The 25,741-nt window shown below is 39.1% G+C and overlaps 10 non-coding genes across 10 annotated transcripts; all 10 read right to left on the bottom strand.

Moving 5' to 3' along the window:
* Positions 1-2,272: 2,272 nt before the first annotated feature.
* On the bottom strand, positions 2,273-2,345 carry TRNAK-CUU (transfer RNA lysine (anticodon CUU)). Its single transcript has one exon. It is a non-coding gene; the product is annotated as a tRNA-Lys (tRNA).
* Positions 2,346-3,478: 1,133 nt separating this feature from the next.
* On the bottom strand, positions 3,479-3,551 carry TRNAK-CUU (transfer RNA lysine (anticodon CUU)). The gene has a single exon. It is a non-coding gene; the product is annotated as a tRNA-Lys (tRNA).
* Positions 3,552-6,201: 2,650 nt separating this feature from the next.
* Positions 6,202-6,274, bottom strand: TRNAK-CUU (transfer RNA lysine (anticodon CUU)). The gene has a single exon. It is a non-coding gene; the product is annotated as a tRNA-Lys (tRNA).
* Positions 6,275-8,165: 1,891 nt separating this feature from the next.
* On the bottom strand, positions 8,166-8,238 carry TRNAK-CUU (transfer RNA lysine (anticodon CUU)). The gene has a single exon. It is a non-coding gene; the product is annotated as a tRNA-Lys (tRNA).
* A 1,134-nt stretch (positions 8,239-9,372) lies between these two features.
* TRNAK-CUU (transfer RNA lysine (anticodon CUU)) lies at positions 9,373-9,445 on the bottom strand. The gene has a single exon. It is a non-coding gene; the product is annotated as a tRNA-Lys (tRNA).
* A 3,099-nt stretch (positions 9,446-12,544) lies between these two features.
* On the bottom strand, positions 12,545-12,617 carry TRNAK-CUU (transfer RNA lysine (anticodon CUU)). The gene has a single exon. It is a non-coding gene; the product is annotated as a tRNA-Lys (tRNA).
* A 1,133-nt stretch (positions 12,618-13,750) lies between these two features.
* Positions 13,751-13,823, bottom strand: TRNAK-CUU (transfer RNA lysine (anticodon CUU)). Its single transcript has one exon. It is a non-coding gene; the product is annotated as a tRNA-Lys (tRNA).
* A 5,254-nt stretch (positions 13,824-19,077) lies between these two features.
* TRNAK-CUU (transfer RNA lysine (anticodon CUU)) lies at positions 19,078-19,150 on the bottom strand. The gene has a single exon. It is a non-coding gene; the product is annotated as a tRNA-Lys (tRNA).
* A 2,923-nt stretch (positions 19,151-22,073) lies between these two features.
* On the bottom strand, positions 22,074-22,146 carry TRNAK-CUU (transfer RNA lysine (anticodon CUU)). The gene has a single exon. It is a non-coding gene; the product is annotated as a tRNA-Lys (tRNA).
* A 1,892-nt stretch (positions 22,147-24,038) lies between these two features.
* Positions 24,039-24,111, bottom strand: TRNAK-CUU (transfer RNA lysine (anticodon CUU)). Its single transcript has one exon. It is a non-coding gene; the product is annotated as a tRNA-Lys (tRNA).
* Positions 24,112-25,741: the final 1,630 nt, after the last annotated feature.

The following is a 25,741-nucleotide window of genomic DNA, read 5'->3' as shown; positions in this document are numbered from 1 at the left end:
GGCCTCCCCGGTTGTCCTGGTACCCAAGAAAGATGGGACAACCCGGTTCTGTGTAGACTATAGGAGACTCAATGAAAAAACAGTAACAGACGCCTACCCTATGCCCAGGGTAGACGAGCTACTTGATCGCATAGCCAGGGGAAATTACCTGACCACTATCGACCTCTGTAAGGGTTACTGGCAGATTCCCCTGGCCCCGGAGGCTATCCCCAAGTCGGCCTTCGTCACCCCCTTCGGCCTATACCAGTTTAAGGTAATGCCGTTTGGGATGAAGAACGCCCCCGCTACATTCCAGCGCTTGGTAGATAGACTCCTGGATGGCTTCCAGGGTTTTGCCTGTGCCTACCTGGACGACATAGCGATTCACAGTGAGTCCTGGGAGGACCACTTAGCTCACGTAGGAATGGTTCTGGATCAGATCCGGGCGGCTGGCCTGACTCTGAAACCAGAAAAATGTCACTTTGGGATGGCCGAGGTACAGTACCTGGGTCATCGGGTGGGGTGCGGAAAACAGCGACCAGAGCCGGCCAAGATAGAAGCTGTTGCCAACTGGCCCACCCCCATCACAAAAACCCAGGTTTTAGCCTTTCTGGGCACAGCAGGGTACTATAGACGATTTGTACCCGACTACAGCACACTTGCCAAACCTTTGACTGACTTAACCAAGAAAAACTTACCTCGACAGGTCCTGTGGTCTCCCCACTGTGAAACGGCTTTTCAGGCCCTCAAAAATGCTTTGGTTAATGCTCCTGTCCTGGCGGCCCCAGCCCTTAACAAACGTTTTATCGTCCATACAGACGCTTCCATGTTCGGGCTGGGAGCCGTCCTTAGCCAAGTAGGTGAAGATGGAGGGGAGCACCCAGTGGCCTACATCAGCCGGAAGCTCCTGCCCCGCGAAGTCAGCTATGCAGCAATTGAAAAGGAGTGTTTGGCCTTGGTATGGGCATTAAAGAAATTGATTCCCTATTTATATGGACAAGAGTTCACTCTGGTCACCGACCATAACCCGTTGGTGTGGCTAAACCGGGTCGCTGGAGATAACGGCAGGTTATTACGTTGGAGCTTATCATTACAACCCTTCAATTTCACCATTTCCTACCGACCTGGGAAACAGAATGGCAATGCGGACGGGTTGTCCAGACAAACGGACCTCAGCCCAGCATAACCAGCGGTCTGGACAGCCTTAGTCTGCCCCGAAAAGGGGTCAGACGGTGTCTGCCAGAGTGTTCCACAAAAAGGGAGCACTGTTACAAAACTGTTACAAAAACCTTATTGCACTGTGTACTTTTCAATGTTATTTTCGCCTTTCCGCCTTATGTGCAGTCGTTGGTATGGTTCAGCACGAATCCTTTGTGTAAGCGTATAGGTGGCCGCCATTTCGGGACTTTGCACGTGTTCGCGGCCATCTTACGTGCGAACAGCGGTGTTTGCCAGCAATCGTCTGGAACTAAAAACGGAGACGCTCCCAGGCGAACACCGCTGAGACCTCCAGGATAGCATAACTTCGTGCTGGACCTACCGAATAGCCCACCGTTCGGTAGGACGATTACTCTCCGCAAGGGGAGTACAGCGACCTCCAGGATAATTATGGATGACCATGGGTTCGTGGAGTTTTCCCGTACGAACGGAGACCGACCGCAAGGCCTGAACGTGTGGAACTATTTTCGGCCAGAAAGTCTGTGCGGTCGGTCAAAACTTTGAAAACCCCTAACTCCTGAACCGTTCATCCGAACAGGTTGGTTTTCGGATATGTTGCTCCCCTGAACAAGACCTGTACAGCGGTGTAGGATTTAAAGGGGTACCCCCTGGTTTCGGGGTACATCCAGAACTTGGTTGAAAATATGTACTGTATAATTGGGTTAACTGTTTATCTGAGGGGAGGAGATGTGTGGGAGGTACCCAATATGTGATTGGTGATTTTATGCCTCCCCCTGGGAGTATCCTGTTTACATGTAACCACAATAAAAAGCAGGCTGGTCAGCCCAGTCCTCAGTTCTTACTTGACCCTCAAATCGCTGCTTTGACTCGTTTTGTGGGTAGAAAAGGTATCCTAGCTATGCTATAGCTAGTGGGATGTTTCCACACTTACAGGACTCGCATGGAATACTATGGAACTCGGCTCTCCCCTCTTCAGCAACTAGGAATCCAGACAACTAAACGGTCCAGCTCTCAGCTAGCCTAAGGGTAACCGTAACAATTCCCTAGGCCAAACGTAAGCACCTTCCTTCTTTTTTTATTTTTTTCAATAAAGGAGACATAAAATTACATATCTCGCCCAACGTGGGGCTCGAACCCACGACCCTGAGATTAAGAGTCTCATGCTCTACCGACTGAGCTAGCCGGGCTGATTCCTACATGCATTATGCTCTGAATTCGGATGCAAAGGGTGGATGGAGAGAGCTTGCAAAGCTCTCTATCTTGGTTTAACTATTTAATATAATATATAAATTTACCTTCTTAAACAAGAGAAAAATCAGATCACTTTACCCTATAGAACTCGCCCTGTAATGAAAAGTCTTCAAGTCTGCATTCCGAGAGAGCTTTGCGGAAGCAAAGGGTGGACAGAGGGAAAGAGGGAATCGCAAAGCTCTCTATCTTAATGTATGATATAAAATTTACCTTCTTAAACAAGAGAAAAATCATATCACTTTACCCTATAAGATTCAAGCAATCCACCCTGTAATGAAACGTCTCCAGGTTGGCATTCCTAGACTCGTAAAACAATCAGAAACAGTGAAGGATATAATGGGCCATAGTAGCTCTTGTTCCACAGTGAGATCTAGTTTTGATTTTAATCCCTTAGTTTCTGTCCAGGTGATAAGATTTGAAAATCTCCCCTTTTTGGATCATAACGAGAAGTCTCCAAGTCTGCATTTCTAGAGTCGTAAAACAATTAGAAATGGTGAAGGAAATGATGGGCCATAGTAGCTCTTGTCTGACAGTGGGGTTTAATTTAGATTGTATTCAGTTAGACTGTGTCCAGTAACATGTGATTAGCATTGAAAACCTACCCCTTTTGGATTGTTTCATTTCTCCTGGCCTGATGGTGAAAGAGATCATAGACCCTAGTTGCTTATGTTGGAAGGTGAGATTTAGCTCCACTGAAACATATAAAGTTGCATTCTTAAACAATGGCTTCATTGCTCTTATGGAAATAATATGACTTAATTCCTTATATTCTAAGGTAGCATTTTGTTAACATGTTCCCCTGCTAGGTTGTGTCCACTGGTTTATGGTTAGATTTGAAAATCTCCCTCTACTAAAATGTTTTGTAAGAATTCCTCAATCGTCTTACAACAATTAAATTGCTTGACACACTTTTCCAAAGAACTACACTCCTGTTTCTTCACCTTCTATGTTTTTCAAATATACAATCTGCTCTAATATATGGTGACTTTTATGATTCCCTAGGCCAAACGTAAGCACCTTCCTTCTTTTTTTATTGTTTTCAATAAAGGAGACATAAAATTACATATCTCGCCCAATGTGGGGCTCGAACCCACGACCCTGAGATTAAGAGTCTCATGCTCTACCGACTGAGCTAGCCGGGCTGATTCCTACATGCATTATGCTCTGACTTCGGATGCAAAGGGTGGATGGAGAGAGCTTGCAAAGCTCTCTATCTTGGTTTAACTATTTAATATAATATATAAATTTACCTTCTTAAACAAGAGAAAAATCAGATCACTTTACCCTATAGAACTCACCCTGTAATGAAAAGTCTTCAAGTCTGCATTCCGAGAGAGCTTTGCGGAAGCAAAGGGTGGACAGAGGGAAAGAGGGAACTCGCAAAGCTCTCTATCTTAATGTATGATATAAAATTTACCTTCTTAAACAAGAGAAAAATCATATCACTTTACCCTATAAGATTCAAGCAATCCACCCTGTAATGAAGCGTCTCCAGGTTGGCATTCCTAGACTCGTAAAACAATCAGAAACAGTGAAGGATATAATGGGCCATAGTAGCTCTTGTTCCACAGTGAGATCTAGTTTTGATTTTAATCCCTTAGTTTCTGTCCAGGTGATAAGATTTGAAAATCTCCCCTTTTTGGATCATAACGAGAAGTCTCCAAGTCTGCATTTCTAGAGTCGTAAAACAATTAGAAATGGTGAAGGAAATGATGGGCCATAGTAGCTCTTGTCTGACAGTGGGGTTTAATTTAGATTGTATTCAGTTAGACTGTGTCCAGTAACATGTGATTAGCATTGAAAACCTACCCCTTTTGGATTGTTTCATTTCTCCTGGCCTGATGGTGAAAGAGATCATAGACCCTAGTTGCTTATGTTGGAAGGTGAGATTTAGCTCCACTGAACCATATAAAGTTGCCTTCTTAAACAATGGCTTCATTGCTCTTATGGAAATAATATGACTTAATTCCTTATATTCTAAGGTAGCAATTTTTTAACACATCTCGCCCAACGTGGGGCTCGAACCCACGACCCTGAGATTAAGAGTATAATTCACCCTGTAATGAAAAGTCTTCAAGTCTGCATTCCGAGAGAGCTTTGCGGAAGCAAAGGGTGGACACAGGGAAAGAGGGAACTCGCAAAGCTCTCTATCTTAATGTATGATATAAAATTTACCTTCTTAAACAAGAGAAAAATCATATCACTTTACCCTATAAGATTCAAGCAATCCAACCTGTAATGAAACGTCTCCAGGTTGGCATTCCTAGACTCGTAAAACAATCAGAAACAGTGAAGGATATAATGGGCCATAGTAGCTCTTGTTCCACAGTGAGATCTAGTTTTGATTTTAATCCCTTAGTTTCTGTCCAGGTGATAAGATTTGAAAAACTCCCCTTTTTGGATCATAACGAGAAGTCTCCAAGTCTGCATTTCTAGAGTCGTAAAACAATTAGAAATGGTGAAGGAAATGATGGGCCATAGTAGCTCTTGTCTGACAGTGGGGTTTAATTTAGATTGTATTCAGTTAGACTGTGTCCAGTAACATGTGATTAGCATTGAAAACCTACCCCTTTTGGATTGTTTCATTTCTCCTGGCCTGATGGTGAAAGAGATCAAAGACCCTAGTTGCTTATGTTGGAAGGTGAGATTTAGCTCCACTGAAACATATAAAGTTGCATTCTTAAACAATGGCTTCATTGCTCTTATGGAAATAATATGACTTAATTCCTTATATTCTAAGGTAGCAATTTTTTAACACATCTCGCCCAACGTGGGGCTCGAACCCACGACCCTGAGATTAAGAGTATAATTCACCCTGTAATGAAAAGTCTTCAAGTCTGCATTCCGAGAGAGCTTTGCGGAAGCAAAGGGTGGACACAGGGAAAGAGGGAACTCGCAAAGCTCTCTATCTTAATGTATGATATAAAATTTACCTTCTTAAACAAGAGAAAAATCATATCACTTTACCCTATAAGATTCAAGCAATCCAACCTGTAATGAAACGTCTCCAGGTTGGCATTCCTAGACTCGTAAAACAATCAGAAACAGTGAAGGATATAATGGGCCATAGTAGCTCTTGTTCCACAGTGAGATCTAGTTTTGATTTTAATCCCTTAGTTTCTGTCCAGGTGATAAGATTTGAAAAACTCCCCTTTTTGGATCATAACGAGAAGTCTCCAAGTCTGCATTTCTAGAGTCGTAAAACAATTAGAAATGGTGAAGGAAATGATGGGCCATAGTAGCTCTTGTCTGACAGTGGGGTTTAATTTAGATTGTATTCAGTTAGACTGTGTCCAGTAACATGTGATTAGCATTGAAAACCTACCCCTTTTGGATTGTTTCATTTCTCCTGGCCTGATGGTGAAAGAGATCAAAGACCCTAGTTGCTTATGTTGGAAGGTGAGATTTAGCTCCACTGAAACATATAAAGTTGCATTCTTAAACAATGGCTTCATTGCTCTTATGGAAATAATATGACTTAATTCCTTATATTCTAAGGTAGCATTTTGTTAACATGTTCCCCTGCTAGGTTGTGTCCACTGGTTTATGGTTAGATTTGAAAATCTCCCTCTACTAAAATGTTTTGTAAGAATTCCTCAATCGTCTTACAACAATTAAATTGCTTGACACACTTTTCCAAAGAACTACACTCCTGTTTCTTCACCTTCTATGTTTTTCAAATATACAATCTGCTCTAATATATGGTGACTTTTATGATTCCCTAGGCCAAACGTAAGCACCTTCCTTCTTTTTTTATTTTTTTCAATAAAGGAGACATAAAATTACATATCTCGCCCAACGTGGGGCTCGAACCCACGACCCTGAGATTAAGAGTCTCATGCTCTACCGACTGAGCTAGCCGGGCTGATTCCTACATGCATTATGCTCTGACTTCGGATGCAAAGGGTGGATGGAGAGAGCTTGCAAAGCTCTCTATCTTGGTTTAACTATTTAATATAATATATAAATTTACCTTCTTAAACAAGAGAAAAATCAGATCACTTTACCCTATAGAACTCACCCTGTAATGAAAAGTCTTCAAGTCTGCATTCCGAGAGAGCTTTGCGGAAGCAAAGGGTGGACAGAGGGAAAGAGGGAACTCGCAAAGCTCTCTATCTTAATGTATGATATAAAATTTACCTTCTTAAACAAGAGAAAAATCATATCACTTTACCCTATAAGATTCAAGCAATCCACCCTGTAATGAAGCGTCTCCAGGTTGGCATTCCTAGACTCGTAAAACAATCAGAAACAGTGAAGGATATAATGGGCCATAGTAGCTCTTGTTCCACAGTGAGATCTAGTTTTGATTTTAATCCCTTAGTTTCTGTCCAGGTGATAAGATTTGAAAATCTCCCCTTTTTGGATCATAACGAGAAGTCTCCAAGTCTGCATTTCTAGAGTCGTAAAACAATTAGAAATGGTGAAGGAAATGATGGGCCATAGTAGCTCTTGTCTGACAGTGGGGTTTAATTTAGATTGTATTCAGTTAGACTGTGTCCAGTAACATGTGATTAGCATTGAAAACCTACCCCTTTTGGATTGTTTCATTTCTCCTGGCAGATGGTGAAAGAGATCATAGACCCTAGTTGCTTATGTTGGAAGGTGAGATTTAGCTCCACTGAACCATATAAAGTTGCCTTCTTAAACAATGGCTTCATTGCTCTTATGGAAATAATATGACTTAATTCCTTATATTCTAAGGTAGCAATTTTTTAACACATCTCGCCCAACGTGGGGCTCGAACCCACGACCCTGAGATTAAGAGTATAATTCACCCTGTAATGAAAAGTCTTCAAGTCTGCATTCCGAGAGAGCTTTGCGGAAGCAAAGGGTGGACACAGGGAAAGAGGGAACTCGCAAAGCTCTCTATCTTAATGTATGATATAAAATTTACCTTCTTAAACAAGAGAAAAATCATATCACTTTACTCTATAAGATTCAAGCAATCCAACCTGTAATGAAACGTCTCCAGGTTGGCATTCCTAGACTCGTAAAACAATCAGAAACAGTGAAGGATATAATGGGCCATAGTAGCTCTTGTTCCACAGTGAGATCTAGTTTTGATTTTAATCCCTTAGTTTCTGTCCAGGTGATAAGATTTGAAAAACTCCCCTTTTTGGATCATAACGAGAAGTCTCCAAGTCTGCATTTCTGGAGTCGTAAAACAATTAGAAATGGTGAAGGAAATGATGGGCCATAGTAGCTCTTGTCTGACAGTGGGGTTTAATTTAGATTGTATTCAGTTAGACTGTGTCCAGTAACATGTGATTAGCATTGAAAACCTACCCCTTTTGGATTGTTTCATTTCTCCTGGCCTGATGGTGAAAGAGATCAAAGACCCTAGTTGCTTATGTTGGAAGGTGAGATTTAGCTCCACTGAAACATATAAAGTTGCATTCTTAAACAATGGCTTCATTGCTCTTATGGAAATAATATGACTTAATTCCTTATATTCTAAGGTAGCATTTTGTTAACATGTTCCCCTGCTAGGTTGTGTCCACTGGTTTATGGTTAGATTTGAAAATCTCCCTCTACTAAAATGTTTTGTAAGAATTCCTCAATCGTCTTACAACAATTAAATTGCTTGACACACTTTTCCAAAGAACTACACTCCTGTTTCTTCACCTTCTATGTTTTTCAAATATACAATCTGCTCTAATATATGGTGACTTTTATGATTCCCTAGGCCAAACGTAAGCACCTTCCTTCTTTTTTTATTTTTTTCAATAAAGGAGACATAAAATTACATATCTCGCCCAACGTGGGGCTCGAACCCACGACCCTGAGATTAAGAGTCTCATGCTCTACCGACTGAGCTAGCCGGGCTGATTCCTACATGCATTATGCTCTGACTTCGGATGCAAAGGGTGGATGGAGAGAGCTTGCAAAGCTCTCTATCTTGGTTTAACTATTTAATATAATATATAAATTTACCTTCTTAAACAAGAGAAAAATCAGATCACTTTACCCTATAGAACTCACCCTGTAATGAAAAGTCTTCAAGTCTGCATTCCGAGAGAGCTTTGCGGAAGCAAAGGGTGGACAGAGGGAAAGAGGGAACTCGCAAAGCTCTCTATTTTAATGTATGATATAAAATTTACCTTCTTAAACAAGAGAAAAATCATATCACTTTACCCTATAAGATTCAAGCAATCCACCCTGTAATGAAACGTCTCCAGGTTGGCATTCCTAGACTCGTAAAACAATCAGAAACAGTGAAGGATATAATGGGCCATAGTAGCTCTTGTTCCACAGTGAGATCTAGTTTTGATTTTAATCCCTTAGTTTCTGTCCAGGTGATAAGATTTGAAAATCTCCCCTTTTTGGATCATAACGAGAAGTCTCCAAGTCTGCATTTCTAGAGTCGTAAAACAATTAGAAATGGTGAAGGAAATGATGGGCCATAGTAGCTCTTGTCTGACAGTGGGGTTTAATTTAGATTGTATTCAGTTAGACTGTGTCCAGTAACATGTGATTAGCATTGAAAACCTACCCCTTTTGGATTGTTTCATTTCTCCTGGCCTGATGGTGAAAGAGATCATAGACCCTAGTTGCTTATGTTGGAAGGTGAGATTTAGCTCCACTGAAACATATAAAGTTGCATTCTTAAACAATGGCTTCATTGCTCTTATGGAAATAATATGACTTAATTCCTTATATTCTAAGGTAGCATTTTGTTAACATGTTCCCCTGCTAGGTTGTGTCCACTGGTTTATGGTTAGATTTGAAAATCTCCCTCTACTAAAATGTTTTGTAAGAATTCCTCAATCGTCTTACAACAATTAAATTGCTTGACACACTTTTCCAAAGAACTACACTCCTGTTTCTTCACCTTCTATGTTTTTCAAATATACAATCTGCTCTAATATATGGTGACTTTTATGATTCCCTAGGCCAAACGTAAGCACCTTCCTTCTTTTTTTATTTTTTTCAATAAAGGAGACATAAAATTACATATCTCGCCCAACGTGGGGCTCGAACCCACGACCCTGAGATTAAGAGTCTCATGCTCTACCGACTGAGCTAGCCGGGCTGATTCCTACATGCATTATGCTCTGACTTCGGATGCAAAGGGTGGATGGAGAGAGCTTGCAAAGCTCTCTATCTTGGTTTAACTATTTAATATAATATATAAATTTACCTTCTTAAACAAGAGAAAAATCAGATCACTTTACCCTATAGAACTCACCCTGTAATGAAAAGTCTTCAAGTCTGCATTCCGAGAGAGCTTTGCGGAAGCAAAGGGTGGACAGAGGGAAAGAGGGAACTCGCAAAGCTCTCTATCTTAATGTATGATATAAAATTTACCTTCTTAAACAAGAGAAAAATCATATCACTTTACCCTATAAGATTCAAGCAATCCAACCTGTAATGAAACGTCTCCAGGTTGGCATTCCTAGACTCGTAAAACAATCAGAAACAGTGAAGGATATAATGGGCCATAGTAGCTCTTGTTCCACAGTGAGATCTAGTTTTGATTTTAATCCCTTAGTTTCTGTCCAGGTGATAAGATTTGAAAATCTCCCCTTTTTGGATCATAACAAGAAGTCTCCAAGTCTGCATTTCTAGAGTCGTAAAACAATTAGAAATGGTGAAGGAAATGATGGGCCATAGTAGCTCTTGTCTGACAGTGGGGTTTAATTGAGATTGTATTCAGTTAGACTGTGTCCAGTAACATGTGATTAGCATTGAAAACCTACCCCTTTTGGATTGTTTCATTTCTCCTGGCCTGATGGTGAAAGAGATCATAGACCCTAGTTGCTTATGTTGGAAGGTGAGATTTAGCTCCACTGAACCATATAAAGTTGCCTTCTTAAACAATGGCTTCATTGCTCTTATGGAAATAATATGACTTAATTCCTTATATTCTAAGGTAGCATTTTGTTAACATGTTCCCCTGCTAGGTTGTGTCCACTGGTTTATGGTTAGATTTGAAAATCTCCCTCTACTAAAATGTTTTGTAAGAATTCCTCAATCGTCTTACAACAATTAAATTGCTTGACACACTTTTCCAAAGAACTACACTCCTGTTTCTTCACCTTCTATGTTTTTCAAATATACAATCTGCTCTAATATATGGTGACTTTTATGATTCCCTAGGCCAATCGTAAGCACCTTCCTTCTTTTTTTATTTTTTTCAATAAAGGAAACATAAAATTACATATCTCGCCCAACGTAGGGCTCGAACCCACGACCCTGAGATTAAGAGTCTCATGCTTTACCGACTGAGCTAGCCGGGCTGATTCCTACATGCATTATGCTCTGACTTCGGATGCAAAGGGTGGATGGAGAGAGCTTGCAAAGCTCTCTATCTTGGTTTAACTATTTAATATAATATATAAATTTACCTTCTTAAACAAGAGAAAAATCAGATCACTTTACCCTATAGAACTCACCCTGTAATGAAAAGTCTTCAAGTCTGCATTCCGAGAGAGCTTTGCGGAAGCAAAGGGTGGACAGAGGGAAAGAGGGAACTCGCAAAGCTCTCTATCTTAATGTATGATATAAAATTTACCTTCTTAAACAAGAGAAAAATCATATCACTTTACCCTATAAGATTCAAGCAATCTACCCTGTAATGAAACGTCTCCAGGTTGGCATTCCTAGACTCGTAAAACAATCAGAAACAGTGAAGGATATAATGGGCCATAGTAGCTCTTGTTCCACAGTGAGATCTAGTTTTGATTTTAATCCCTTAGTTTCTGTCCAGGTGATAAGATTTGAAAATCTCCCCTTTTTGGATCATAACGAGAAGTCTCCAAGTCTGCATTTCTAGAGTCGTAAAACAATTAGAAATGGTGAAGGAAATGATGGGCCATAGTAGCTCTTGTCTGACAGTGGGGTTTAATTTAGATTGTATTCAGTTAGACTGTGTCCAGTAACATGTGATTAGCATTGAAAACCTACCCCTTTTGGATTGTTTCATTTCTCCTGGCCTGATGGTGAAAGAGATCATAGACCCTAGTTGCTTATGTTGGAAGGTGAGATTTAGCTCCACTGAACCATATAAAGTTGCCTTCTTAAACAATGGCTTCATTGCTCTTATGGAAATAATATGACTTAATTCCTTATATTCTAAGGTAGCAATTTTTTAACACATCTCGCCCAACGTGGGGCTCGAACCCACGACCCTGAGATTAAGAGTATAATTCACCCTGTAATGAAAAGTCTTCAAGTCTGCATTCCGAGAGAGCTTTGCGGAAGCAAAGGGTGGACACAGGGAAAGAGGGAACTCGCAAAGCTCTCTATCTTAATGTATGATATAAAATTTACCTTCTTAAACAAGAGAAAAATCATATCACTTTACCCTATAAGATTCAAGCAATCCAACCTGTAATGAAACGTCTCCAGGTTGGCATTCCTAGACTCGTAAAACAATCAGAAACAGTGAAGGATATAATGGGCCATAGTAGCTCTTGTTCCACAGTGAGATCTAGTTTTGATTTTAATCCCTTAGTTTCTGTCCAGGTGATAAGATTTGAAAAACTCCCCTTTTTGGATCATAACGAGAAGTCTCCAAGTCTGCATTTCTAGAGTCGTAAAACAATTAGAAATGGTGAAGGAAATGATGGGCCATAGTAGCTCTTGTCTGACAGTGGGGTTTAATTTAGATTGTATTCAGTTAGACTGGGTCCAGTAACATGTGATTAGCATTGAAAACCTACCCCTTTTGGATTGTTTCATTTCTCCTGGCCTGATGGTGAAAGAGACCATAGACCCTAGTTGCTTATGTTGGAAGGTGAGATTTAGCTCCACTGAAACATATAAAGTTGCATTTTTAAACAATGGCTTCATTGCTCTTATGGAAATAATATGACTTAATTCCTTATATTCTAAGGTAGCATTTTGTTAACATGTTCCCCTGCTAGGTTGTGTCCACTGGTTTATGGTTAGATTTGAAAATCTCCCTCTACTAAAATGTTTTGTAAGAATTCCTCAATCGTCTTACAACAATTAAATTGCTTGACACACTTTTCCAAAGAACTACACTCCTGTTTCTTCACCTTCTATGTTTTTCAAATATACAATCTGCTCTAATATATGGTGACTTTTATGATTCCCTAGGCCAATCGTAAGCACCTTCCTTCTTTTTTTATTTTTTTCAATAAAGGAGACATAAAATTACATATCTCGCCCAACGTGGGGCTCGAACCCACGACCCTGAGATTAAGAGTCTCATGCTCTACCGACTGAGCTAACCGGGCTGATTCCTACATGCATTATGCTCTGACTTCGGATGCAAAGGGTGGATGGAGAGAGCTTGCAAAGCTCTCTATCTTGGTTTAACTATTTAATATAATATATAAATTTACCTTCTTAAACAAGAGAAAAATCAGATCACTTTACCCTATAGAACTCACCCTGTAATGAAAAGTCTTCAAGTCTGCATTCCGAGAGAGCTTTGCGGAAGCAAAGGGTGGACGGAGGGAAAGAGGGAACTCGCAAAGCTCTCTATCTTAATGTATGATATAAAATTTACCTTCTTAAACAAGAGAAAAATCATATCACTTTACCCTATAAGATTCAAGCAATCCAACCTGTAATGAAACGTCTCCAGGATGGCATTCCTAGACTCGTAAAACAATCAGAAACAGTGAAGGATATAATGGGCCATAGTAGCTCTTGTTCCACAGTGAGATCTAGTTTTGATTTTAATCCCTTAGTTTCTGTCCAGGTGATAAGATTTGAAAATCTCCCCTTTTAGATCATAACGAGAAGTCTCCAAGTCTGCATTTCTAGAGTCGTAAAACAATTAGAAATGGTGAAGGAAATGATGGGCCATAGTAGCTCTTGTCTGACAGTGGGGTTTAATTTAGATTGTATTCAGTTAGACTGTGTCCAGTAACATGTGATTAGCATTGAAAACCTACCCCTTTTGGATTGTTTCATTTCTCCTGGCCTGATGGTGAAAGAGATCATAGACCCTAGTTGCTTATGTTGGAAGGTGAGATTTAGCTCCACTGAAACATATAAAGTTGCATTCTTAAACAATGGCTTCATTGCTCTTATGGAAATAATATGACTTAATTCCTTATATTCTAAGGTAGCATTTTGTTAACATGTTCCCCTGCTAGGTTGTGTCCACTGGTTTATGGTTAGATTTGAAAATCTCCCTCTACTAAAATGTTTTGTAAGAATTCCTCAATTGTCTTACAACAATTAAATAGCTTGACACACTTTTCCAAAGAACTACACTCCTGTTTCTTCACCTTCTATGTTTTTCAAATATACAATCTGCTCTAATATATGGTGACTTTTATGATTCCCTAGGCCAAACGTAAGCACCTTCCTTCTTTTTTTATTTTTTTCAATAAAGGAGACATAAAATTACATATCTCGCCCAACGTGGGGCTCGAACCCACGACCCTGAGAATAAGAGTCTCATGCTCTACCGACTGAGCTAGCCGGGCTGGTTCCTACATGCATTATGCTCTGACTTCGGATGCAAAGGGTGGATGGAGAGAGCTTGCAAAGCTCTCTATCTTGGTTTAACTATTTAATATAATATATAAATTTACCTTCTTAAACAAGAGAAAAATCAGATCACTTTACCCTATAGAACTCACCCTGTAATGAAAAGTCTTCAAGTCTGCATTCCGAGAGAGCTTTGCGGAAGCAAAGGGTGGACAGAGGGAAAGAGGGAACTCGCAAAGCTCTCTATCTTAATGTATGATATAAAATTTACCTTCTTAAACAAGAGAAAAATCATATCACTTTACCCTATAAGATTCAAGCAATCCACCCTGTAATGAAACGTCTCCAGGTTGGCATTCCTAGACTCATAAAACAATCAGAAACAGTGAAGGATATAATGGGCCATAGTAGCTCTTGTTCCACAGTGAGATCTAGTTTTGATTTTAATCCCTTAGTTTCTGTCCAGGTGATAAGATTTGAAAATCTCCCCTTTTTGGATCATAACGAGAAGTCTCCAAGTCTGCATTTCTAGAGTCGTAAAACAATTAGAAATGGTGAAGGAAATGATGGGCCATAGTAGCTCTTGTCTGACAGTGGGGTTTAATTTAGATTGTATTCAGTTAGACTGTGTCCAGTAACATGTGATTAGCATTGAAAACCTACCCCTTTTGGATTGTTTCATTTCTCCTGGCCTGATGGTGAAAGAGATCATAGACCCTAGTTGCTTATGTTGGAAGGTGAGATTTAGCTCCACTGAACCATATAAAGTTGACTTCTTAAACAATGGCTTCATTGCTCTTATGGAAATAATATGACTTAATTCCTTATATTCTAAGGTAGCATTTTGTTAACATGTTCCCCTGCTAGGTTGTGTCCACTGGTTTATGGTTAGATTTGAAAATCTCCCTCTACTAAAATGTTTTGTAAGAATTCCTCAATCGTCTTACAACAATTAAATTGCTTGACACACTTTTCCAAAGAACTACACTCCTGTTTCTTCACCTTCTATGTTTTTCAAATATACAATCTGCTCTAATATATGGTGACTTTTATGATTCCCTAGGCCAAACGTAAGCACCTTCCTTCTTTTTTTATTTTCTTCAATAAAGGAGACATAAAATTACATATCTCGCCCAACGTGGGGCTCGAACCCACGACCCTGAGATTAAGAGTATAATTCAGCCTGTAATGAAAAGTCTTCAAGTCTGCATTCCGAGAGAGCTTTGCGGAAGCAAAGGGTGGACAGAGGGAAAGAGGGAACTCGCAAAGCTCTCTATCTTAATGTATGATATAAAATTTACCTTCTTAAACAAGAGAAAAATCATATCACTTTACCCTATAAGATTCAAGCAGTCCAACCTGTAATGAAACGTCTCCAGGTTGGCATTCCTAGACTCGTAAAACAATCAGAAACAGTGAAGGATATAATGGGCCATAGTAGCTCTTGTTCCACAGTGAGATCTAGTTTTGATTTTAATCCCTTAGTTTCTGTCCAGGTGATAAGATTTGAAAATCTCCCCTTTTTGGATCATAACGAGAAGTCTCCAAGTCTGCATTTCTAGAGTCGTAAAACAATTAGAAATGGTGAAGGAAATGATGGGCCATAGTAGCTCTTGTCTGACAGTGGGGTTTAATTTAGATTGTATTCAGTTAGACTGTGTCCAGTAACATGTGATTAGCATTGAAAACCTACCCCTTTTGGATTGTTTCATTTCTCCTGGCCTGATGGTGAAAGAGATCATAGACCCTAGTTGCTTATGTTGGAAGGTGAGATTTAGCTCCACTGAACCATATAAAGTTGCCTTCTTAAACAATGGCTTCATTGCTCTTATGGAAATAATATGACTTAATTCCTTATATTCTAAGGTAGCATTTTGTTAACATGTTCCCCTGCTAGGTTGTGTCCACTGGTTTATGGTTAGATTTGAAAATCTCCCTCTTCTAAAATGTTTTGTAAGAGTTCCTCAATCGTCTTACAACAATTAAATTGCTTGACACACTTTTCCAAAGAACTACACTCCTGTTTCTTCACCTTCTATGTTTTTCAAATATACAATCTGCTCTAATATATGGTGACTTTTATGATTCCCTAGGCCAAACGTAAGCACCTTCCTTCTTTTTTTATTTTTTTCAATAAAGGAGACATAAAATTACATATCTCGCCCAACGTGGGGCTCGAACCCACGACCCTGAGATTAAGAGTATAATTCAGCCTGTAATGAAAAGTCTTCAAGTCTGCATTCCGAGAGAGCTTTGCGGAAGCAAAGGGTGGACAGAGGGAAAGAGGGAACTCGCAAAGCTCTCTATCTTAATGTATGATATAAAATTTACCTTCTTAAACAAGAGAAAAATCATATCACTTTACCCTATAAGATTCAAGCAATCCAACCTGTAATGAAACGTCTCCAGGTTGGCATTCCTAGACTCGTAAAACAATCAGAAACAGTGAAGGATATAATGGGCCATAGTAGCTCTTGTTCCACAGTGAGATCTAGTTTTGATTTTAATCCCTTAGTTTCTGTCCAGGTGATAAGATTTTAAAATCTCCCCTTTTTGGATCATAACGAGAAGTCTCCAAGTCTGCATTTCTAGAGTCGTAAAACAATTAGAAATGGTGAAGGAAATGATGGGCCATAGTAGCTCTTGTCTGACAGTGGGGTTTAATTTAGATTGTATTCAGTTAGACTGTGTCCAGTAACATGTGATTAGCATTGAAAACCTACCCCTTTTGGATTGTTTCATTTCTCCTGGCCTGATGGTGAAAGAGATCATAGACCCTAGTTGCTTATGTTGGAAGGTGAGATTTAGCTCCACTGAACCATATAAAGTTGCATTCTTAAACAATGGCTTCATTGCTCTTATGGAAATAATATGACTTAATTCCTTATATTCTAAGGTAGCATTTTGTTAACATGTTCCCCTGCTAGGTTGTGTCCACTGGTTTATGGTTAGATTTGAAAATCTCCCTCTACTAAAATGTTTTGTAAGAATTCCTCAATCGTCTTACAACAATTAAATTGCTTGACACACTTTTCCAAAGAACTACACTCCTGTTTCTTCCCCTTCTATGTTTTTCAAATATACAATCTGCTCTAATATATGGTGACTTTTATGATTCCCTAGGCCAAACGTAAGCACCTTCCTTCTTTTTTTATTTTTTTCAATAAAGGAGACATAAAATTACATATCTCGCCCAACGTGGGGCTCGAACCCACGACCCTGAGATTAAGAGTATAATTCAGCCTGTAATGAAAAGTCTTCAAGTCTGCATTCCGAGAGAGCTTTGCGGAAGCAAAGGGTGGACAGAGGGAAAGAGGGAACTCGCAAAGCTCTCTATCTTAATGTATGATATAAAATTTACCTTCTTAAACAAGAGAAAAATCATATCACTTTACCCTATAAGATTCAAGCAATCCAACCTGTAATGAAACGTCTCCAGGTTGGCATTCCTAGACTCGTAAAACAATCAGAAACAGTGAAGGATATAATGGGCCATAGTAGCTCTTGTTCCACAGTGAGATCTAGTTTTGATTTTAATCCCTTAGTTTCTGTCCAGGTGATAAGATTTGAAAATCTCCCCTTTTTGGATCATAACGAGAAGTCTCCAAGTCTGCATTTCTAGAGTCGTAAAACAATTAGAAATGGTGAAGGAAATGATGGGCCATAGTAGCTCTTGTCTGACAGTGGGGTTTAATTTAGATTGTATTCAGTTAGACTGTGTCCAGTAACATGTGATTAGCATTGAAAACCTACCCCTTTTGGATTGTTTCATTTCTCCTGGCCTGATGGTGAAAGAGATCATAGACCCTAGTTGCTTATGTTGGAAGGTGAGATTTAGCACCACTGAACCATATAAAGTTGCATTCTTAAACAATGGCTTCATTGCTCTTATGGAAATAATATGACTTAATTCCTTATATTCTAAGGTAGCATTTTGTTAACATGTTCCCCTGCTAGGTTGTGTCCACTGGTTTATGGTTAGATTTGAAAATCTCCCTCTTCTAAAATGTTTTGTAAGAGTTCCTCAATCGTCTTACAACAATTAAATTGCTTGACACACTTTTCCAAAGAACTACACTCCTGTTTCTTCACCTTCTATGTTTTTCAAATATACAATCTGCTCTAATATATGGTGACTTTTATGATTCCCTAGGCCAAACGTAAGCACCTTCCTTCTTTTTTTATTTTTTTCAATAAAGGAGACATAAAATTACATATCTCGCCCAACGTGGGGCTCGAACCCACGACCCTGAGATTAAGAGTATAATTCAGCCTGTAATGAAAAGTCTTCAAGTCTGCATTCCGAGAGAGCTTTGCGGAAGCAAAGGGTGGACAGAGGGAAAGAGGGAACTCGCAAAGCTCTCTATCTTAATGTATGATATAAAATTTACCTTCTTAAACAAGAGAAAAATCATATCACTTTACCCTATAAGATTCAAGCAATCCAACCTGTAATGAAACGTCTCCAGGTTGGCATTCCTAGACTCGTAAAACAATCAGAAACAGTGAAGGATATAATGGGCCATAGTAGCTCTTGTTCCACAGTGAGATCTAGTTTTGATTTTAATCCCTTAGTTTCTGTCCAGGTGATAAGATTTTAAAATCTCCCCTTTTTGGATCATAACGAGAAGTCTCCAAGTCTGCATTTCTAGAGTCGTAAAACAATTAGAAATGGTGAAGGAAATGATGGGCCATAGTAGCTCTTGTCTGACAGTGGGGTTTAATTTAGATTGTATTCAGTTAGACTGTGTCCAGTAACATGTGATTAGCATTGAAAACCTACCCCTTTTGGATTGTTTCATTTCTCCTGGCCTGATGGTGAAAGAGATCATAGACCCTAGTTGCTTATGTTGGAAGGTGAGATTTAGCTCCACTGAACCATATAAAGTTGCATTCTTAAACAATGGCTTCATTGCTCTTATGGAAATAATATGACTTAATTCCTTATATTCTAAGGTAGCATTTTGTTAACATGTTCCCCTGCTAGGTTGTGTCCACTGGTTTATGGTTAGATTTGAAAATCTCCCTCTACTAAAATGTTTTGTAAGAATTCCTCAATCGTCTTACAACAATTAAATTGCTTGACACACTTTTCCAAAGAACTACACTCCTGTTTCTTCACCTTCTATGTTTTTCAAATATACAATCTGCTCTAATATATGGTGACTTTTATGATTCCCTAGGCCAAACGTAAGCACCTTCCTTCTTTTTTTATTTTTTTCAATAAAGGAGACATAAAATTACATATCTCGCCCAACGTGGGGCTCGAACCCACGACCCTGAGATTAAGAGTCTCATGCTTTACCGACTGAGCTAGCCGGGCTGGTTCCTACATGCATTATGCTCTGACTTCGGATGCAAAGGGTGGATGGAGAGAGCTTGCAAAGCTCTCTATCTTGGTTTAACTATTTAATATAATATATAAATTTACCTTCTTAAACAAGAGAAAAATCAGATCACTTTACCCTATAGAACTCACCCTGTAATGAAAAGTCTTCAAGTCTGCATTCCGAGAGAGCTTTGCGGAAGCAAAGGGTGGACAGAGGGAAAGAGGGAACTCGCAAAGCTCTCTATCTTAATGTATGATATAAAATTTACCTTCTTAAACAAGAGAAAAATCATATCACTTTACCCTATAAGATTCAAGCAATCCACCCTGTAATGAAACGTCTCCAGGTTGGCATTCCTAGACTCGTAAAACAATCAGAAACAGTGAAGGATATAATGGGCCATAGTAGCTCTTGTTCCACAGTGAGATCTAGTTTTGATTTTAATCCCTTAGTTTCTGTCCAGGTGATAAGATTTGAAAATCTCCCCTTTTTGGATCATAACGAGAAGTCTCCAAGTCTGCATTTCTAGAGTCGTAAAACAATTAGAAATGGTGAAGGAAATGATGGGCCATAGTAGCTCTTGTCTGACAGTGGGGTTTAATTTAGATTGTATTCAGTTAGACTGTGTCCAGTAACATGTGATTAGCATTGAAAACCTACCCCTTTTGGATTGTTTCATTTCTCCTGGCCTGATGGTGAAAGAGATCATAGACCCTAGTTGCTTATGTTGGAAGGTGAGATTTAGCTCCACTGAACCATATAAAGTTGCATTCTTAAACAATGGCTTCATTGCTCTTATGGAAATAATATGACTTAATTCCTTATATTCTAAGGTAGCAATTTGTTAACACATCTCGCCCAACGTGGGGCTCGAACCCACGACCCTGAGATTAAGAGTATAATTCACCCTGTAATGAAAAGTCTTCAAGTCTGCATTCCGAGAGAGCTTTGCGGAAGCAAAGGGTGGACAGAGGGAAAGAGGGAACTCGCAAAGCTCTCTATCTTAATGTATGATATAAAATTTACCTTCTTAAACAAGAGAAAAATCATATCACTTTACCCTATAAGATTCAAGCAATCCAAACTGTAATGAAACGTCTCCAGGTTGGCATTCCTAGACTCGTAAAACAATCAGAAACAGTGAAGGATATAATGGGCCATAGTAGCTCTTGTTCCACAATGAGATCTAGTTTTGATTTTAATCCCTTAGTTTCTGTCCAGGTGATAAGATTTGAAAATCTCCCCTTTTTGGATCATAACGAGAAGTCTTCAAGTCTGCATTTCTAGAGTCGTAAAACAATTAGAAATGGTGAAGGAAATGATGGGCCATAGTAGCTCTTGTCTGACAGTGGGGTTTAATTTAGATTGTATTCAGTTAGACTGTGTCCAGTAACATGTGATTAGCATTGAAAACCTACCCCTTTTGGATTGTTTCATTTCTCCTGGCCTGATGGTGAAAGAGATCATAGACCCTAGTTGCTTATGTTGGAAGGTGAGATTTAGCTCCACTGAACCATATAAAGTTGACTTCTTAAACAATGGCTTCATTGCTCTTATGGAAATAATATGACTTAATTCCTTATATTCTAAGGTAGCATTTTGTTAACATGTTCCCCTGCTAGGTTGTGTCCACTGGTTTATGGTTAGATTTGGAAAATCTCCCTCTACTAAAATGTTTTGTAAGAATTCCTCAATCGAATTACAACAATTAAATTGCTTGACACACTTTTCCAAAGAACTACACTCCTGTTTCTTCACCTTCTATGTTTTTCAAATATACAATCTGCTCTAATATATGGTGACTTTTATGATTCCCTAGGCCAAACGTAAGCACCTTCCTTCTTTTTTTATTTTTTTCAATAAAGGAGACATAAAATTACATATCTCGCCCAACGTGGGGCTCGAACCCACGACCCTGAGATTAAGAGTATAATTCAGCCTGTAATGAAAAGTCTTCAAGTCTGCATTCCGAGAGAGCTTTGCGGAAGCAAAGGGTGGACAGAGGGAAAGAGGGAACTCGCAAAGCTCTCTATCTTAATGTATGATATAAAATTTACCTTCTTAAACAAGAGAAAAATCATATCACTTTACCCTATAAGATTCAAGCAATCCAACCTGTAATGAAACGTCTCCAGGTTGGCATTCCTAGACTCGTAAAACAATCAGAAACAGTGAAGGATATAATGGGCCATAGTAGCTCTTGTTCCACAGTGAGATCTAGTTTTGATTTTAATCCCTTAGTTTCTGTCCAGGTGATAAGATTTGAAAATCTCCCCTTTTTGGATCATAACGAGAAGTCTCCAAGTCTGCATTTCTAGAGTCGTAAAACAATTAGAAATGGTGAAGGAAATGATGGGCCATAGTAGCTCTTGTCTGACAGTGGGGTTTAATTTAGATTGAATTCAGTTAGACTGTGTCCAGTAACATGTGATTAGCATTGAAAACCTACCCCTTTTGGATTGTTTCATTTCTCCTGGCCTGATGGTGAAAGAGATCATAGACCCTAGTTGCTTATGTTGGAAGGTGAGATTTAGCTCCACTGAACCATATAAAGTTGCATTCTTAAACAATGGCTTCATTGCTCTTATGGAAATAATATGACTTAATTCCTTATATTCTAAGGTAGCATTTTGTTAACATGTTCCCCTGCTAGGTTGTGTCCACTGGTTTATGGTTAGATTTGAAAATCTCCCTCTACTAAAATGTTTTGTAAGAATTCCTCAATCGTCTTACAACAATTAAATTGCTTGACACACTTTTCCAAAGAACTACACTCCTGTTTCTTCACCTTCTATGTTTTTCAAATATACAATCTGCTCTAATATATGGTGACTTTTATGATTCCCTAGGCCAAACGTAAGCACCTTCCTTCTTTTTTTATTTTTTTCAATAAAGGAGACATAAAATTACATATCTCGCCCAACGTGGGGCTCGAACCCACGACCCTGAGATTAAGAGTCTCATGCTCTACCGACTGAGCTAGCCGGGCTGGTTCCTACATGCATTATGCTCTGACTTCGGATGCAAAGGGTGGATGGAGAGAGCTTGCAAAGCTCTCTATCTTGGTTTAACTATTTAATATAATATATAAATTTACCTTCTTAAACAAGAGAAAAATCAGATCACTTTACCCTATAGAACTCACCCTGTAATGAAAAGTCTTCAAGTCTGCATTCCGAGAGAGCTTTGCGGAAGCAAAGGGTGGACAGAGGGAAAGAGGGAACTCGCAAAGCTCTCTATCTTAATGTATGATATAAAATTTACCTTCTTAAACAAGAGAAAAATCATATCACTTTACCCTATAAGATTCAAGCAATCCACCCTGTAATGAAACGTCTCCAGGTTGGCATTCCTAGACTCGTAAAACAATCAGAAACAGTGAAGGATATAATGGGCCATAGTAGCTCTTGTTCCACAGTGAGATCTAGTTTTGATTTTAATCCCTTAGTTTCTGTCCAGGTGATAAGATTTGAAAATCTCCCCTTTTTGGATCATAACGAGAAGTCTCCAAGTCTGCATTTCTAGAGTCGTAAAACAATTAGAAATGGTGAAGGAAATGATGGGCCATAGTAGCTCTTGTCTGACAGTGGGGTTTAATTTAGATTGTATTCAGTTAGACTGTGTCCAGTAACATGTGATTAGCATTGAAAACCTACCCCTTTTGGATTGTTTCATTTCTCCTGGCCTGATGGTGAAAGAGATCATAGACCCTAGTTGCTTATGTTGGAAGGTGAGATTTAGCTCCACTGAACCATATAAAGTTGCATTCTTAAACAATGGCTTCATTGCTCTTATGGAAATAATATGACTTAATTCCTTATATTCTAAGGTAGCAATTTGTTAACACATCTCGCCCAACGTGGGGCTCGAACCCACGACCCTGAGATTAAGAGTATAATTCACCCTGTAATGAAAAGTCTTCAAGTCTGCATTCCGAGAGAGCTTTGCGGAAGCAAAGGGTGGACAGAGGGAAAGAGGGAACTCGCAAAGCTCTCTATCTTAATGTATGATATAAAATTTACCTTCTTAAACAAGAGAAAAATCATATCACTTTACCCTATAAGATTCAAGCAATCCAAACTGTAATGAAACGTCTCCAGGTTGGCATTCCTAGACTCGTAAAACAATCAGAAACAGTGAAGGATATAATGGGCCATAGTAGCTCTTGTTCCACAGTGAGATCTAGTTTTGATTTTAATCCCTTAGTTTCTGTCCAGGTGATAAGATTTGAAAATCTCCCCTTTTTGGATCATAACGAGAAGTCTCCAAGTCTGCATTTCTAGAGTCGTAAAACAATTAGAAATGGTGAAGGAAATGATGGGCCATAGTAGCTCTTGTCTGACAGTGGGGTTTAATTTAGATTGAATTCAGTTAGACTGTGTCCAGTAACATGTGATTAGCATTGAAAACCTACCCCTTTTGGATTGTTTCATTTCTCCTGGCCTGATGGTGAAAGAGATCATAGACCCTAGTTGCTTATGTTGGAAGGTGAGATTTAGCTCCACTGAACCATATAAAGTTGCATTCTTAAACAATGGCTTCATTGCTCTTATGGAAATAATATGACTTAATTCCTTATATTCTAAGGTAGCATTTTGTTAACATGTTCCCCTGCTAGGTTGTGTCCACTGGTTTATGGTTAGATTTGAAAATCTCCCTCTACTAAAATGTTTTGTAAGAATTCCTCAATCGTCTTACAACAATTAAATTGCTTGACACACTTTTCCAAAGAACTACACTCCTGTTTCTTCACCTTCTATGTTTTTCAAATATACAATCTGCTCTAATATATGGTGACTTTTATGATTCCCTAGGCCAAACGTAAGCACCTTCCTTCTTTTTTTATTTTTTTCAATAAAGGAGACATAAAATTACATATCTCGCCCAACGTGGGGCTCGAACCCACGACCCTGAGATTAAGAGTCTCATGCTCTACCGACTGAGCTAGCCGGGCTGGTTCCTACATGCATTATGCTCTGACTTCGGATGCAAAGGGTGGATGGAGAGAGCTTGCAAAGCTCTCTATCTTGGTTTAACTATTTAATATAATATATAAATTTACCTTCTTAAACAAGAGAAAAATCAGATCACTTTACCCTATAGAACTCACCCTGTAATGAAAAGTCTTCAAGTCTGCATTCCGAGAGAGCTTTGCGGAAGCAAAGGGTGGACAGAGGGAAAGAGGGAACTCGCAAAGCTCTCTATCTTAATGTATGATATAAAATTTACCTTCTTAAACAAGAGAAAAATCATATCACTTTACCCTATAAGATTCAAGCAATCCACCCTGTAATGAAACGTCTCCAGGTTGGCATTCCTAGACTCGTAAAACAATCAGAAACAGTGAAGGATATAATGGGCCATAGTAGCTCTTGTTCCACAGTGAGATCTAGTTTTGATTTTAATCCCTTAGTTTCTGTCCAGGTGATAAGATTTGAAAATCTCCCCTTTTTGGATCATAACGAGAAGTCTCCAAGTCTGCATTTCTAGAGTCGTAAAACAATTAGAAATGGTGAAGGAAATGATGGGCCATAGTAGCTCTTGTCTGACAGTGGGGTTTAATTTAGATTGTATTCAGTTAGACTGTGTCCAGTAACATGTGATTAGCATTGAAAACCTACCCCTTTTGGATTGTTTCATTTCTCCTGGCCTGATGGTGAAAGAGATCATAGACCCTAGTTGCTTATGTTGGAAGGTGAGATTTAGCTCCACTGAACCATATAAAGTTGCATTCTTAAACAATGGCTTCATTGCTCTTATGGAAATAATATGACTTAATTCCTTATATTCTAAGGTAGCAATTTGTTAACACATCTCGCCCAACGTGGGGCTCGAACCCACGACCCTGAGATTAAGAGTATAATTCACCCTGTAATGAAAAGTCTTCAAGTCTGCATTCCGAGAGAGCTTTGCGGAAGCAAAGGGTGGACAGAGGGAAAGAGGGAACTCGCAAAGCTCTCTATCTTAATGTATGATATAAAATTTACCTTCTTAAACAAGAGAAAAATCATATCACTTTACCCTATAAGATTCAAGCAATCCAAACTGTAATGAAACGTCTCCAGGTTGGCATTCCTAGACTCGTAAAACAATCAGAAACAGTGAAGGATATAATGGGCCATAGTAGCTCTTGTTCCACAATGAGATCTAGTTTTGATTTTAATCCCTTAGTTTCTGTCCAGGTGATAAGATTTGAAAATCTCCCCTTTTTGGATCATAACGAGAAGTCTTCAAGTCTGCATTTCTAGAGTCGTAAAACAATTAGAAATGGTGAAGGAAATGATGGGCCATAGTAGCTCTTGTCTGACAGTGGGGTTTAATTTAGATTGTATTCAGTTAGACTGTGTCCAGTAACATGTGATTAGCATTGAAAACCTACCCCTTTTGGATTGTTTCATTTCTCCTGGCCTGATGGTGAAAGAGATCATAGACCCTAGTTGCTTATGTTGGAAGGTGAGATTTAGCTCCACTGAACCATATAAAGTTGACTTCTTAAACAATGGCTTCATTGCTCTTATGGAAATAATATGACTTAATTCCTTATATTCTAAGGTAGCATTTTGTTAACATGTTCCCCTGCTAGG

The sequence above is a fragment of the Pelobates fuscus genome, chromosome 2 (genome assembly GCF_036172605.1).
Source record: "Pelobates fuscus isolate aPelFus1 chromosome 2, aPelFus1.pri, whole genome shotgun sequence".
In the NCBI taxonomy this organism is placed as follows: Eukaryota; Metazoa; Chordata; class Amphibia; order Anura; family Pelobatidae; genus Pelobates; species Pelobates fuscus.
Note: the sequence above shows the minus strand (reverse complement) of the source record. Positions and strands in the feature narration are given on the sequence as shown.